This window comes from Equus asinus, chromosome X (assembly GCF_041296235.1).
Source record: "Equus asinus isolate D_3611 breed Donkey chromosome X, EquAss-T2T_v2, whole genome shotgun sequence".
Lineage (NCBI taxonomy): Eukaryota > Metazoa > Chordata > Mammalia > Perissodactyla > Equidae > Equus > Equus asinus.
Window position 1 is genome coordinate 23,659,070 of NC_091820.1, and position 17,654 is coordinate 23,676,723.

Below are 17,654 nucleotides of genomic sequence, written 5' to 3' on the forward strand. Positions count from 1 at the left end.
GCTAGCGTACTGTGTGCTCAGTGGGTGGATGTGGCTGAGCAGTTTGGGCTGCTACTGTTGCCATAGCCACTGGGTGCTGCAAGATTCTCAGCTGTAGCTGCTGCTGTGGCTATAGCTGTGGCTGCAGTTGTGGCTGCAAGGCAGAGGAGAGCTGGACTCTCTTTTGAGGAAGACTTTGCCCAGGTCTTCCCTGGGCAGAGCAGAGTTGAGACAACACAGCTGTCTGGGGCTGCATAAAACTTCCCATTCCACTGAGGTGGATGGCAACAGCTTGCTGAGCAGATCCGGTCAGGTTTTGACTGGCTGAACCTTGTACAGAACCCTGCGGCACTGGCTATTGGGGATGAAAAGTTGTGGGTTGTTGAAATTGTTGTTGTGGAATCAACTGATAGAGCCCCTGCTGCTGCTGCAGCTGTGGCTGAGGCTGAAGCTGAGGCTGAGGCTTGAGGCTGGTACGGAGGCCGAGGCTGCAGCATCAGCTTCGGCTGAGGCTTCGGCTGTGGTTGAGGCTGAGGCTGCAGCTTCAGCTGAGGCTGTGGCTGTGGCTGCTGAGGCTGCTGCGGCTGCTGCTGGGTGTTCAAAATGAGTGAACCTTGTGGAAGCTGGAGTAGAGTTAAGGGCCTGAGACCTGGAACATTTTTAAAATTAAGTTGAACACTTCCTTGAGAAGGTACCTGTGTTGTAGCCAGCAGTGCATTTGGTGGCCGACCTCCTGACGGCAGGTTGCTGGGCTTGATTCCTGCAGGAGCTGCGGCCGGAGTGGTAGAGTTCAGCACGAGGTTCGGACCTCTCACCAAAGCCTGGGCTTTATGAACAGGGCCCACCACTTCAATGACCTTGAGGCTAGTGGAGTTGGCCGTGACCTGGGTAGCTGGGATTCTTTGTGATGAGCTGGCAGTGGACAGGGCAGCTGCAGGAAATGTGCTAACTTGATTCACTTCCGCAGAGGATTTCTGGGAAAGACTTGGTAGTTTAGAAGCAGAGGCAGGAGATGGAGATTTATGAAAGCTGGTTGCCTGCTGTGGAGGAAAACTGTTACCTGTGGAACTCTTTCCTGAGCTCAAAGGAAGTTTGATGAGTGGAGGTGGAGGTTTGACTCCCTTCTCCAGTACTGAAGACTGAATCGACACTGAACTGACTGAACCAACAGTCTTAGGCTGTTCTGTTTCCTTCCCTGGAGAAAGTGGGCTGAGATTGGCTGAGCCACTGGAGCTGTGTGACATCTTGACTGGACAGTTGATGTTCTTCTGGACCAATTCCTCAGACTGACTGACTACCTTCCCAGCGTCAGTCTTCGACCCAGGCATGAAACTATTTGAATGGTCATCTTTGGAGGAGTCGAGGGGAGACATCTTTCTCTCACATCTGACTTTTTTATGTGAACTTCTTTTTCCAGAGATAAGTGGATCATTAAGTGAACACATGAAGAACATCTTTGTTTTCTGGTACTGATCACCAGCTTCCCATTCAAATGCAGAATCATCTTTTACTTCATGGGCTGGCCAGCCTGTTGGCTGGGAGTCATCAGAGTTGACAGACTTGTTCCCTGTAGCATAGTTCTCCACATCCACTTCAGAAGGCACCACCAAGTCACAGGGTCTCTGTTCCCACACATCCACACAATTTCCTGCTCCAGAAATTTTGAGGTCATACTGCTCACCTGCGTTACTCTCTTTGCTTGGTTGGCAATAAGTCATACTGTTAGCTCAGGTGGAGGTGGGCCATGAGGGAGCTCCTGCTGCCGACTCAGAGCCCGGCTCAAGCACCTCTTGAAGCAGCATTTCGTTGGGCCAGTGTTCCTCTTCTGCTTGTTACTGAGCAGACTGTTTGCAGTGCTGGCTACTGACACAGAAGGATCAAGACACAGTGGTTCAGCTGTGGCTAAGATCACTTGGCTCTCGAGCAACAGTTTGTCCTCCTGGGTCCATGTCTGGCTGTCGCTGGTTAGGGACTCTGCATCGCAGGCTAATGTGTGCATGGTTGGTCGTAAGAGAATGTGCCTGCTCTGGTAACCAGGGGCCTCCACGTCACTGGACTGCCTGTAGTCCCGTATTTCTGCGATGACGCATCCACAGTGAAAAATGTTCACCTGAGATTTTTCCAGGAGACCCACCAAAACAGGAGGTAATTCTTCTGCGTCCAAGTACTGGAGCAGTTCCCCCTCTTCATAAGACAGTCGAATGGTCTCCGAATACGAGCCATTTTCTCCCCTGAGCATCAGCGAGTATCCCTGCCCTCCTGGGTGTAGATTGACCATCGGCGCATAAGACAGGGGCCCTAAAAGAAGAGAAAGCGTAAGTGCGTTGATGAAGCGAAGTGAAAATCGTGTCTTTGGTATCATGTATAATTCTGCATAACGCCCAACTCCACAGTGGAACCACCAGCCTAACTTCAATATAGACACCCAGAAATCCTCCCCCAAGGAAGCACTATGCAAAATTCTTGCAAGTCTCCGAAAATACCTTTCTCTATATGGGTTGCTGCCTGTGTGCTAGGCCTCGCCTTGCCTCGCCTTGCGTTGTTTCCCCTGGCTAGGCGGGAAGTTGGAAGTCGACATGGCAGGCTCAGGCCGCACAGCCTTCTGTGCGCCTGCGTGCCACCTCCGGCTGTGCATTCCGCCCAGTAGCAGGTGTTGTGTCTCGTGGTCTACACTTTCTGTTCTGGTGCCTGTGGTTACTACTGGCGAGTTGGGCCACGCATCCATGTCTAGTCTATGCTGTTTTAGAAGATAACAATAAAAATCATTTCTAGGGACTGATGCAGTGCCATCTTTTTTTCCCTTTGCTTTTGTAAAATAAAGAACAAAGAATAGAAAAGTACAAATATAAATATGTCCTATGTGCTCTCCTCCTTCCCATAAAAAATGTTTGTTCGTTCAACCAACAACTACTTTTGAGAATGAATTATGATAAAATGCTAGGATTGAGACAATAGTACCAATGACAAATGACTTGCTATGGAAGAGTTCACAGTTTCGTTGGGGAGGCAAACAAGTAACTAGATAAATAGAATACACCCCAATTTATAAACTTTTAGACAGAATGATAAAGGAGAGGAAGTGCTAAACATGGGAAAATGAGAAAAACTATTCCCAAAAGAGGTAATAGTTGAGCTTTCTTAAATGATGAATAGAAACTTATCAGACAAATAAAAGGAGTCAAATCATGGCAATTCTGGAGTTAGGAGAGAAATCTAGATTGAAGCTATTGATGAAGATGCTGTCAACATCTATTACAAATTATTTTCCAGAGAGTTCTCACCAAGAGTCAGGCATATTTCAAAGTTATTCAAAATACAATATGTAGTGCTCCAGGAACTTTACAAGGCAAACATTTTTACCCTCCTTTTTCAAATGAAAAAACTGACATTCTACCAACTTAAGTAATGAGCTCAAGGTTACAAAATAGTAAGCAGTTGAGGCAGGGTACAAACCTAAATCTCTGATGCCAAAGCCGGACTTCGTTCTACTTTTCTATGAAACTATGCCTAAAAGCCAAGGAGCACTTGGAAACATTGATAGGGAATTTGATGGCAGGTGTCCAAGTGGCTATCATCTTAAACTCACATGCAAATTTCATGTTTCTTTCACAAATGCAGTACATTAAATTATTTATCTTGAAGCAAAACTGATCATTCATAAAGATGCCCCATTAGAACCAGTCAATGTAGTTTTAAAGTTTGCATGGAAAGATAAACACCCAAGAAGAGTGAAGAAGTTGTCCTAAATAATAAGCAATGGCAGAAGACTTGCCTTACCAGATATTATATCATATTAAACAGTGTGTTACTGGTGCATAAATTTCAACAAAGATAAGTTGAACATTTAGAGATCTAAGAACTAATTCCCAAAACACACTGAAGTTTGTTATACACTAAGAGTGACATCACATGTCAGCAGAGAACAGATACAGTTTTCACTCAGTGGTGTTGTTTAAAAATGAAGCTGTTTGAGAAAAAAATAAACTTTTGTCTATCTTACCGTTTCTATAAAAATAAATAGATCAATGATGAAACTATAAAACTCCTAGAAGAAAATATCAGCGAATTAAAGAATATATGTAATTGTAGAGTAGAGGAAGTCTTTCTAAAAGACACAAAATCCAGAAGGTATAAAGTGAAAGATTGATGCAATCATTACAAAGAAATAAAAGGCAATCTGCATGGCATACAATCAGAATGAAATTAAATGATAACATCTGGGAGAAAATATTTGCAATATACTTCAAAAAGAAGTAATATCCTTAATATAAAAAGATCTTACAACTCTGCCATACTATTTTATGGTATAAAAGAGTATTTTTTGTGTTCATTTTTTTTTGTTCCCACAAGTTATCTTTATACTAAACCTTTATATAATCATTTTAGTCCTCTTTTTTCTTACTTAAATTTTTACTATTGTATCAGCTTTAAATAATATTTTAATTCTCACCTACATGTTAATGAATCAGGTTACTCTATATTGTTTTCTCCCTTCTTTTGAATTTTTTGGTTCTGTTATTCCTGTTTTATCAGAGCAAATAACATATACACGTTATTCCTCTAACCTTCATATTGCCTTTATTTTAGTACCAGATCTTTAATTAAGTATGCTCGCTACCAAAATTTCTCCAAATCTTTACTCTTTCATTGTAAAATTCTCGTTCTCTATTTGTAGGAAGGGTTCATAGGTACAATATTTCCTGAGATCCTGTTTTTTAATGTTTAAAACCTAACTTGTTATAAAATCTTGGCTCATACTGTCCTTTCCTTTAGATTCTGGAAAATGTTGCTCTGCTGTTGTGCTTTGTGCTTTCCTTGTTATGTAAGTGACTTGACCTTTTTCTCTGCAGGTTCAGAGGATACATTCTTTATTCTTAAAGTGTTATAGTTTTACTGAGATATTTCTTGAAACTGGCCATTCTTTCTCAGTTTTCCTGGGTACATGATAGGTCCTTTTAATATGTAAATTTAGGGCTTTTATTTTAGCAAACATTTTTTGAACTATAGTCTTAAAATATTTCTTCTGTTCCTTGATTTGCTTTTTTTCCTTCAGAGATTTCAGCTATAAGTATGTTGGATAATACCTTCCTGTCTTTTCCATCATGTTCTTTCTAAACCTTCTTCTATTACTACATTTTCTTGTCTCTTTTATATTCTATCCTTTATGAGCCTATGTCACTTGTAGTCATACCTGTTCTCCCTCCGGAACTCTATTAGTTTTGTATTGCTGCCATAACAAATTACCATAAACTTAGTGGCTTAAAACAGCACTTGTTTTATTTTTTTCCTCACAATTTTGTAGGTCATAACACAGGGTAGGTTCAGCTTAGCATCACACAAGTCCAAAATTAATGTTGACTGGGCTGGGCTCTTAACTGGAGGATCTGAGGAAGAATCCACTTGCAAGCTCATTCAAGTAGTTGGCCAAATTCAGATTCTTGTGATTATAGGATTAAGATTTTCATTTTCTTGCTGGTTGTCAACCAGGGGCCACTCTCCATTCCTAAAAGTTGCTGACATTCTTTGGCAACTGTCCTCCTCCATCCTTAAGCCAGTGTGGGCACACTGAATCATTTTCATGCTTCCTCTTCTGCCACCAGCTGGAGAAAAGTCTTTGCTTTCTAGGGCCCATCTGGATAATCCAGGATAATCTTCCCTACTTTAAATTCGGGTACCACATTATATACCATAATTACAGGAGTGGTAACATTATATTTACATATTCTGAGAATCAGAACGAATCATCTTTCACTGGACATTTTAGAAATTCTGCCTGCCACAGGCACCTTGTAATTTAGTCCTCATTTATTCCCTTTCTCTCCTGAGTTTGGCTAGCTCCTGTTTCATATCTTCCTGTTATTTGTCTTTTACTATTTGGAGGTTTTTTTAAAAAAACATTATGATTCATATTGTTCTTCCAATTCTGCAATTGCGTATTTAAGTATAAAGCTACTGTTGGAGTGTTGAATTAAAAGTTTCCTCTGCTTTGTGCAAGTATGGATGTTTATGTATGCAGTGTGTTTTCTGCTGTACTGATTCTGATTTTTTTGGCTTTTTGCCTTCTGAAACAGCGATAGAAGATACTTTGAGGTGGGTAAGGTAGGGAGATATCATGGCTTACTTAATTTCATATTTCAAGACCACCTTCTTTTGCTGTCATTATGGTATGTAGATTTTATTTTTGTTATTGTTGGTGGTAATGGTATTTTTGCAAATGGTACATTTTTTTTCACAAGTCTGGTTTCTTCTGATTCTTTGACACTTCTTACTTCATTAGAGCTTTTTAACTTCAGTCAGTTCCTTTTTTTTCTTCACCATAAATCTTCAAAGGACATGTTTCCTCTCAAAGGTACCTCTCTCTTCCTGAGAAGGGATGACCACCTCTGGTCCTATACTCTTTGTATTCTCCTTTCTTTTGATTCCCCAATAACCAGTGCTCTAATCTACCTGGTCTCAAATCATTTGCCAGTATTTCCCATCTCAGAATTTTGCCTCAAAAACCTCCTACAAATTAATAAAAATAAGATCATTGACCCAGGAGAAAAATAAGGATCAAAATGATAGTTCACAAAAGAAGGAATACAAATGCTATTTAAGTATATGAAAAGATATTCAACCTCACAAATAATAGAATTGCAAGTGAAAACTAAAGTAAAAGATCATGTTTTTACCGATTAGATTGCCAAAGGTTAAATCACTTCATGGCTTATCATGTTAGCTAATGGTGTGGGGAAACAGATACTCTCAAACATTGTTGAGGGAGGTAATTAGTCCAATTCTTATGGATAACAAAGAACCTGGTAATAGGATTTGCCCTCAGGTTTAGCTTCAGGAGGGCTGGGACTCAGAGGTGGGGATTTTCCACCTTTGACATGCATTCATTAAAAATTTACTTATTTTCAATTTCTTAAAAAGGTACAACATTTACTCTGTTACTTTGTACCCCACCAGTACACAACTGTTATCTATCAGTGGGGGCAGGAATACTTCATTCTGGTTATCACTTGGTAACATAAGAGCACTCAAGAGGAAATGAATAGCAAGCACAAAAGCCTAGAGAAATACTGGCATTTAAGGGAGAAGGACAGAATGAATAGAGGCACAAAAGGGAAACCAAGAGAAGGCCCTTCTAATAAAATCTCAAGATGAATGGACGTAAATAGCTTTAAATGTCATATTGTGCTCAAGCCAGATAATGACTGAAAGCCAGGAGGCTATTGATAGCCCTAGTAACAACATTTTCTGAGAAATAGTGGTGAGAAAATTCAGACCATAGTAGAGGAAGTGAGGAGCCTGTGTTGAGAAAGTAAGGAGAGTAGTTTACACTACCACGGAAATATTTTGATTAGTGAAGAGAAAGAGATAAGTTACTGGTAGACAAAGAGGACGTACACGTGCACACAAAGAATACCTCTGTGTAGAATCTCTCAATAACGCACAAGGGATCAGGTAAATATAACGTGTAATGATATTATCCATAATGTTATTTTGAAATTTTAGGAAAGGATGTAAGCCTTCATGTAGACTTTAATTTGACAAATGAGAAACTAACATACCCAAAGCCACAATTCAAATTAATGACTTACTCCTGTTATGTGCTTTATACATTATGGACATAATAAATGGTAAATAAAGACATCAGTAACTACAAAGTCAAATTATCTAGCAATACTTTGTATAATTTGGATTACAAATAAATCTATATTAGTAAAAGAAAACCAGAAGTCAGAAGCAATGTAATAGCTTTTGCAAATTAGCCACCAAGGTAGTCAATTACAATTGCATTTAAAAGACTAGTAAACAGAAGAGCTTTGAAAGTGGGAATGATTACAATGCTATTGCGCAAATTGTAGCTTTAAAAAAGCACTCAAGGAGACGATGTCCAGTTCATCATTATGATATTCTTCTTGTGTGTATGAAGAATAATTTGGGAAAACCCTGCATCCTGATAAGACTGCATATAATGAGGTTGAACTCCTCCATTCCATAAGAATTCTCTCTCTGTTTTGTTCTTGCTATTATCATAATGGACTTTCAAGGAAGAAGCAGATATTGCAACTGGAAATCATGTATACAATAAAGCCATTTTCAAGTCTTTGTAACAGTTCTTTCGTATGAAAAGAACTTGAGAAATAATCTTATAGTATTGACAGGAAAGAAGTTTTGACAGTTGACTGTTGCAGAGTCCTGTGTAATTATTCTACCTCTCCTCTGACTAGGGATAAGTCTTTTTCATATGACCCATACTTGCGAGAATACTGAGTTTCAAAATGTCTGTTCTGTGTACACAGCTGTTGGCATCCACAAATATTTAACTATCCAGTTTTAGACTCCCCTCGGTGATTCAGCCATCTAAAACTAAGAAAAGAGAGCAGAGCTAATAATAGACAAGCCTTCATTCATGGTGTTTTATTTATTTATTTTTCTCCCTACTGCTGCATCCGGGGATGCGTTCCACTTTATGCCTCACATCAACTGCGGCTCTTTCTGGCAACAGTACGAGACAAGTTTAACTGAATTTCAAATGTATGGGACTTCGCTCCCAGAAAGGGTGTTTTATTCATATTGAACCTTTCTATAAAAATGAAAAGTTGAATCTGGAGAACAGAAATGGAAGAAGGCTGTATTCATAGTAGGATAAGGAGATTAAATATAAAGAGCTATGTGATTTATCTCTTTTATGAGGTGCTGCTGGAAAGGAGATTAAGCTTTCAAAAAACAGTGACCTTGATATAAATTCCATATTTAGCCACTGGTGAAATGTTATAAATAATGAAGAGTTTGTGAAACTACATCGGGCATAAGTGAGAAGATTCAAGAGATGTAGTGAGGTTGACAATAAGCCAAGGGGTGAAACCCTCACTTCAGGTAATAGTAACGGCAATAATATATATTACGTAGCGGTTTGTCCACTACAAAGTATATTTACCTCAGGATACTATTTGCTTCTCACAACAACTCTATGAGATTATGTATCCTTATAATTTTATAATCAGGTAACTGAAATTTAGGGAAGACAAGTCACTTGTCCATGATCACACAGTAGGTTCCTTTGCCCATGAGACCTCCTCTTCTTCTTGTATTCTTTATCACATTTGGATAAAAATTAGACCTTCTCATGTTTTGTTTTTAAATTTTTAATCGTATCTCTAACATTTCTCTGTGGTGTTATATTCTGACAACCGCAAAGTGTCATATTCCTATATTCTTTGTTGACAAGAATCTTTAATATAATTGTCACATTCTAAGCATGTTATATTTATAAAGAAACACAAATTATTAGACCATTTTCTTTTTTCTAAAAATGGCCTATTTTGGCCAAGTAAAGTTATTAGATTGCTGGTATTTAAATCATTTGTTCCTTTAGTGAATTGTAGGTGATTCAGATTAATGGTTCTTCTTTCTAGTCAGAAAAGTCTGAAAATTACTATTGACCGGAATTGATACTAAAATTGCATAAAAAGTATTGAAAAAAATCAACCGTGAAATATGGATAAATCATATAGAATAAAAAGGTCTTTCCCCAAAAATGTATAATTCTGCCTTTAAATTTAGCTCACAGTTTAATTCTGCTTTTTTTTTCCTTGTCTCTCTTTTTTTGTTTTAGATATATAAATAAGACTTTCATCATAGACTGGAAAATGCAAAAGTACCTTAATTTATTAAATGTACTCTGTTTAAACAGTGTTATTTGTAACATTTGCAAACATATAATTATATAATTTGTTTATCTCTCTTTTACCTCATGGGAGACTTTTAAGAATTTATGTAGAATTTAAACACTCAGATATTTGTTTCTGAAACCACTGTGTTGGCCAGGATCTAGTCAGTTAAGGTGAATTCATTCCAAGCACTTCAGTGGGGGAATTTATTATGGGAAATGGATTATAAATATGTTAGAAGAGCTGAAATGGAAGGACATGAGGCAATCCCAAGGTTAGCAATGGCAGGAAGCCACAACCACCCCTCTGTCTGGAGGGAACAAAAGAGGAAAGAAGTGGTGTTACCCCACCCAGAAGCCAAAATGACTGATCTCATTTGGGAAAAATCCAACCTAGAAGTCAGTTAGCAGGAGAGCCGGGGAACTAGAGGATATAGTTAAGAGATAAAGTGATGAACAAGACAGATAAGCCTCCCTCTCTTATGGTGCTTACACTGTAAGCAAGAGAAAATATATATCTATATAAAGAAAGAAAATCAAGAAAATATCAATTAGTGATAATTGATAAATATAAAACACAGTGATATACTGAAGAATTATAAGGCTTTACTGTTCTCGTGGATTTTTTTTGGTTTAATTTGATTTTTTAAATATTGCATTGAAATATTATTTATCTTGATTATTGAGTTTTTAGTGCCTCCTCACTTGCCTCTTGCTACTTCTGTTGAGGTAATGTCTCAAAGGACTTCTGGCTATTTTGCTTGAGCATCTAGGTGAATAGTGTGGCTATCAGGGAAGTAGGAGAGACTAGGCTAAGAGTAGATTTGAGGGTAAAAGTAAAGATTTGTCTGTGAGGCACCTTAGGTCTGAAATAATTTTTTAGATTTCAAGTATAGTAAATAGGCAACTGAATATATAAATCTAGAATTCAGAAAGAGGTCCGAGCTGGAGATACAAATACAGGCGACAAAATACAGACGTGATATTTAAAGTGAGAGAGTTAAATGAGATGACATAAAAGGAAAGTAAATGAGATAATGCATATCAAGCTTTTTAAAGATAATTGTTTTATTGAGATATAATTCACATACCATAAAATTCATCCATTTAAAGTGTACAATTCAATGGTTTTTTAAAATTTTCTGGTTACATTTTAAAATTTTTTTATTAAAGTAACATTGGTTTATAACATTATATAAATTTCAGGTGTGCATCGTTATATTTCGATTTCTGTCTAGACTACATCATGTTCACCACCCAGAGACTAATTACCATTCATCACCACAGACATGTGCCCTGTCACCTCTTTCGCCCTCCTCCCTCCCTCCTTCCCTTCCCTCCCTCCTTCCTTTCCCTCCCTCCCTCCTTACCAGAGTAACCACTAATCCAATCTCTGTAGCTATTGTTTTTTAATTTTTATTGTAGTAAAATATGCATAGCATAAACTTTACAATTTTAATCATTTTAATTGCATAATTTAGTGGCATTAAGTGTATTCACAATGTTATACAACTGTCACGACTACCCATTTCCAGAACTTTTTCTTCATCCCAAACAGAAACTCTGTTTCCATTAAACAATAACTCCTTGTTCTTTCTTCCCCTCAACCTCAAGTAACCTGTTTTAGTTTATTTCTATCAATTTGTCTATTCTAGGTATATTATATAAGTGGAGTCAACCAATATTTGTCCTTCTGTGTCTGTCTTATTTCACTTAGCATAATATTTTCAAGGTTCATCCATGTTGTATTACATATCAGAATTGCATTCCTTTTAAAAGCCAATAATATTCTATTGCATATATATACATATATATGTAAACACACACACACACCACATTTTATCCATTCATCTTTTGATAGACATTTTAGTCGTTTCCACCTCTTGTCTGTTGTAAGTAATGCTGCTATGAACACTGATGTATAAGTATCTAAGTCCCTGCTTTCAGTTCGTTTAGGTATATACCTCGGTTTAGGAATTGCTGGATCATATGCTCAGTCAATGTATAATTTTTTGAGGAACCGCCAAACTGGTTTTCCACAGTGGCTACACCATTTTACATTCCCACCAGCCAAGTACAAGGGTTTCAATTTCTCCATTTCCTTGCCAAAACTTGTTTTCCATTTTTTTATCATAGCCATCCTAAAGGGTGTGAAGTGGTATCATATAAAGCTTTTTACACAATGTTCCTCCCTCCATCATTTCCTCTCAGCAGATTACAAGCTCCATAAAAGCAAGTACTTTGCCTACTCACTGCTTTATCCCCAGCTGGGCCAGACACATAGTCTTTGTCCAATAAATATGTATTGACTGAATGAATGACTTTCAAATGTTCAATAAGTAATAGTTAATTCACTCCTTTAATAAATGATAGTTATATATTCACTCCTATGTTATGTTGAGTGTCCCCCTGCTGGGCTTAATGGTTTTGTTTTGTTTTTATGAAATGGCATGCCTTTGCTCCAAGAAGTTTAAGAGGCAATATGCTGGGGCCGGCCTGGTGGTGCAGCCATTAAGTTCACATGTTCCACTTACATGGCCTGGGGTTTGCTGGTTTGGATCTCGGGCGTGGACCTACGCACCATTTGTCCAGCCATGCCGTGGTAGGCATCCCACATATAAAGTAGAGGAAGATGGGCATAGATGTTAGCTCAGGGCCAGTCTTCCTCAGCAAAAAGAGGAGGATTGGCGACGGATGTTAGCTCAGGGCTGATCTTCCTCAAAAAAAGGGAGGGGGGCAATATGCTGAATTTTACATAGAATGAAACTGTCTCAAATCATAACAGGAGAAAAGGAGATGAAAGAGTTGAAAAATGTGAAATTAGAAAATGATGAAAAGAGCAAGCAGGATCTCACATGTTACCTTCAAATTAGAGCACCAAGCTGGTGCCATGAACATGTAAGTTGAGACAAGTGGCTGGGACCTGTCCTTCAGGGAGCACTTCTGGCTTGCATTTCCATTTCCCCCAAACATTTCTTGGGTGTGGAATAGTTTTCCTGAATACAGACATGCTGTTCTGTCTTCTTTGTGTCTGCAGAAATTGGACCACTCTCTAAATGTGCTAAATTCAAAGAGGTCACATTTTTACATGAAACTCTGATTGTGAATTTTGGTAAACAATATATCTTTATGCTGTTCTAATCTCCAAAGTCTGGAAATACACACTTCTGTCAATCTTATGGAATATATTCAGTTTTTTTCTTTATATGTAATTAAGAATATGATATAAATGTCCTTTATAATTAAGGTTATTTTCTATCTTCACAGTTAATTTTCTTTATTACTTATATTTTTCTTTTGAAGTCAAGGAAAGCAAAGCTATTATCAGGAAATATTGACCCTGCAAAGTAAAACCGAATGAAGCATATGCCATTATAACATTTAAAAAATATTTAGAGAAGCATTAGTAGAAAAATATAATTACTGATTGTGGGGGCTGTTTCCTGACATTGTCCAGATTTGATTTATGTGTAGTAGGGAAAAAAGCATGTTTTTAAAATTCGAAAACTTAATCTAACTCTGAAAAATCTGTTTGTGAATGGCTACGATTTCAGCGAACTCTGGTACTTCTCTCTCCTCTTTAGAGATCAATATAGGTTTTGTTTTACCCTGTTACATGTTTCCCCAGAATTTTCATTATAATATGAGAGAGTTGGGGTGTAGGATTAGTCGAGCATCTAGATCCTGGGTCACCTCTTCTCCACAACAGTCCAGGAGCAAGATTTACAGTACAAGAACTACACAGTCACTTTAGAAAAAGTTGCCTGTGTGATGCTTGGAGGGAAAAAAGTGATTTGCAACTGACCCAAATGTGGCTCACACATTTATCCTCCCTTTCCCTTATCTTTCAAATCAGGAAGGCCAACTACCATTAGAAGAAGCTCTGCTATATGTAGGGTGGGAGAAGGCGCGAATCAGGTGATTGCAGGTAGCTATTCAGTGCTAGAAAATCTTTACAGCTGTATTATAATTTTTTTACTGGGCCTGGAAGACACCTATTTGCTTGCCACATTCACTGTCAAGAAGTGTGTCTTATTTCAAAGAAGCATACCACGAAAAGGGGTAAAAACTAGTATGATGGGTTGTAGCTGAGAGTTGTTTAGCGAGATTAAGCAAAAAAGAAATGTAATCAGAGCTATGTAACCATTAACTAATAGTTCATTCATTCATTCATTTAACAAATATCTATTGAGAGTACCTACGATATGCCTGGCACTGTACTAGGCACTTATGGAAATCATTAGACCTTTTAAGTCCATAGCCTCAACAGGCTGTCAGTAAACGCATTCCTGTAATGGATTATTCTCATGTGCCAGGAGAAACCGGATTGTTCAGAAGGGGAGAAAGAGCTTAAGAAGTTTTAAAAAAATAGTGCCTGATTCATTAAAAAGTTAAGCATAGAATTACCATATGACCCAACATTTCTACTCTTATACTCAAAAGTGTTGAAAGAAGGGACTCAGACAAATACTTGTACATGAATGTTCATAGCAGCATTATTCTCAATAGATAAAATGGAAGCAAGCCCAAATGTCCATCAGCTTATGTACGAAAAAGCTAAATATCGTATTACTCATCCAACAAAAGGAATGAAATACGGATGCATACTACAACATGGCTGAACCTTGAGCACATTATGCTAAGTGCAAGAAGCCAGACACAAAAGTCCACATGTTGTATGATTCCTTTTATACGAAATACTTTGAGTAAGCAGATCCATTAAGGCAGAAAGCAGATTGGTGGTTGCCGGGGGCTGAGGTGATGGGAAAATGGGGAGTTATTGCTAATGCATATGGTTTTCCTTTTGGAATGATGAAAATGTCTTAGAACTAGATGGAAGTGATGGTTGCATAACATCATGAATGTATTAAATGATGCTTAATTGTATACTTTCAAATAGCTAATGGTTAATTTTATGCTGTATGAATTTTACCTCAGTTAAAAAAAAGTGTGCCTCTAAGAATTCAAAAAGCACACATCTAACTCTCTTATTTTACATATTATGAGAAGACTAAATATTAACAGAGGAGGCAGCTAAATAGTTGGAAATAAGTAATTACAAATTGTGATTGATATGAAGAAAATAAACAAAGGAATAAGACGGATAAAGATCCAGGAGGTCAGCCATAGCTTCTCTGAAGAAATTATTTGCAATTTATGTGACCTTGAACCCACGTCCTGGGCCTCAGTTTCCTTCAGTGACATGTTTTGTTCTCTCTTTCTCTCCCTTTTCTTCTCCCTCAAGTAGTCTGAAAGGAGGGCTTGGGGTCTACAGCGGTAAAGTTCGAAAGTGCTCATGCCCAGGAATAACTCAGGCAGAGAAATACTGGACTAGGATTTCACATGCCAAGGCCTCCTCAAATCTAATATTCTAGAATATTAGGCTAGAAAAATAGAAACGGTAAAATTATATTAAGCATTTTCCACCAAAAAAGAGGGAGATAATTATTTTGAATTTATAGTTAGCAGAAGACCATGAATGAAGTTCAATTTACCAGTTAAATTTAAAAGAAAAAAAATTCAAATGAGAAGGCAATAAACTGGCATTTTTAGGTCTTACCATTTGTTCAGTGGTCTCACTCTAATCTCTTCACGAGGGCTGATTTCAACCACAGTTAAATCAATAGGTCCTCCAGAGCTCTTCTAGAAAGAAAACCTAATCCAAACAAATTTCACGTTTAGTGCCAGTAGCTATAAACATAGTGTGTGTAAGAAAGATAAGATATAGCAGAAGGACCACATGCTTAGCTTCAGGCATCACCATAAAGACTGATAGAAAAAAATTTTAAATATAGAAAAAATTGGAAGGCTTTAAGATTTTAAATAAACTATCAAAGTATTTTTAAGGCTTAACAAACCATAAGATGTTCCCTCCACAATCAAACCCTGACGTTTTTGATTCTCAGCACTTTATTTTCACAACTACTTAGACACTATGGTCAAATTTATGGGTAAGGAGCCACCTTACAGACAGTTCAGTTCTGCTTGGGTCTGTAGTTGCTGGACTTTCAGATCTGCTGTGCCTCTGTGCTGCTCTTCAGTGCCCAAACGTTTATGACACTTCAAAAATACTCTATGCTTTTAATTTTACAAAACAATTATGTATGAAGATTATGACTTGAAAAATGACCAAAGAATGTTAGAGTGGACTATATAAAATATAGAAGCAGAGAACAACTTAATTCTTTAAAAACATTGGTCAAATCCCTGTGTCTTTCTCAGCACTTCATAAAGTGGGAAAAGATTTCCAAACATTATGGAAATGTTATTATTTCCCCTAGGGACCTGAGAATTAGCATAATATGTAGGTCAAGTGTTTAGTGACGCTGTTAGAGGATATATTTAACAATCATCTTACTGGTAATTCTGTTATAGTAGAAGAGAGACACTGAACACTACGTATTATCATGCATAGGAGGTGTGATTACAGAATTATTGAAACTGTGCTACCCTTAGGTATGGCTCAACGTGGTTTTTATTATACTTTTATCAGCTCATCAGGTAATATATAAAATTTCCCTTCCTACACATATTTTTCTTTCTTACCTCCTGCCTGCACTACCCAAATTTCCATACCTCAATCTGTAGTTGTGCAGCTTTGTCATCCTTTAAAAGATGAATTTGAAGCTCTCTGGTAGCTTCCATGCATGCCAATTCAGAATCTTTGTCTATTTCAGAGTAGCACACTGCTAAGAAACCTGTGGAGAACTTCAATGCACTGTACTGACTTCCAGAGACTGTACTTATGGAAATTAATTTTATTTTTGTGTCATATATGTGTTTCTTGATTATGTCCAAAAATATCTGTTAGTTCCTAATATTTGCACTGGATTTAAGGTTAGATTTTTTTCCCCCTTATAAGACAGGACCCTAAACCAGTCCTTTCAGAAACCAGTCCTGGGGGCCAGCCTGGTGGTGCAGCGGTTAAGTTCGCACGTTCCGCTTCTCAGCGGCCTGTGGTTTGCTGGTTCGGATCCCGGGTGCGGACAGGGCACTGCTTGGCAAAAGCCATGCTGTGGCAGGTGTCCCACGTATAAAGTGGAGGAAGATGGGCGTGGATGTTAGCTCAGGGCCAGTCTTCCTCAGCAAAAAGAGGAGGATTGGCAGTAGTTAGCTCAGGGCTAATCTTCCTCAAGAAAAAAAATAGTAAAAAAATAGCCAGTCCTTTTGCAAGTATGTATACATACAGAGAGAGAGAAAGTATGTAGCAGAAAATGCTGAAGAAACCATGATATTTCTTTGAGATCTGCTACTTGCTCCCTTTTGGTCCTTATTAGATTTTTGGGAGTTTAAGGACATATATTTTCAAAGAAATCCAAGTTGGAGTATATGCTGCCTTTCTCCAGAAGACATCTATTTTGGGATTTGAAATAATATAAAATCAGAGGCTAAGAATGGGTAACTTTCTTTTGCTTTAAACAATGCTAAATATATTATGTGTATATATATATATATTTTATGTGTGCTAACCCAGCACTAATTATCTTCTGTAGCATATAGAAGGGACAAATGAATTAGAAGTTTAAAGGTGTGAGTTCTAATCTCATTTCTGCCACTAATTAGATAGTAGAACTTGGACAAATAGTTGACTTCTTTAGGCATTGAGTCTCTTTGCTGTAACCTCAGGAAGTTGAAAGAAGTAACTCTGTCTGAATTGTTTGTACAAAACATTGTGTGTACTTGGTGTGTACTGCAGGGTCACCCTTGCCAGAGAAAACTAGGTCTTTTTAAAATTCACATTAATATTATTTCTTCCTTGCACAGGATAATTGAGTGTTGGCTCTCAATTGTGAACAGCTTTTTTCTCCACATACATGTATAACCATTTTAAAAACATTAAAACCAGCAGTCATGATTTAACTTTTTGCCTAGATTGCAGCTCATCTGTTGTAAATAATAGAAGCCAAGTAGGTATGTGCGGACGACTTTTACCATAAGTCCTGTAGGAGCATTCTCCTTACCCCATTTACCCAATTCCACAGTGTTTCCCTGATGGCAGGGAGCCACAGCACCA

General features: G+C 37.8%; 1 protein-coding gene and 1 pseudogene across 1 annotated transcript in view; one reads left to right on the forward strand and one right to left on the reverse strand.

The window, feature by feature from the left end:
- The window catches only part of IL1RAPL1 (interleukin 1 receptor accessory protein like 1), a 1,280,310-nt gene that overhangs the window by 736,231 nt on the left and 526,425 nt on the right, over positions 1-17,654 (forward strand). The gene's annotated exons all lie outside the window — the stretch shown is intronic.
- Positions 2-2,704, reverse strand: LOC106832702 (transcription factor SPT20 homolog pseudogene; annotated as a pseudogene).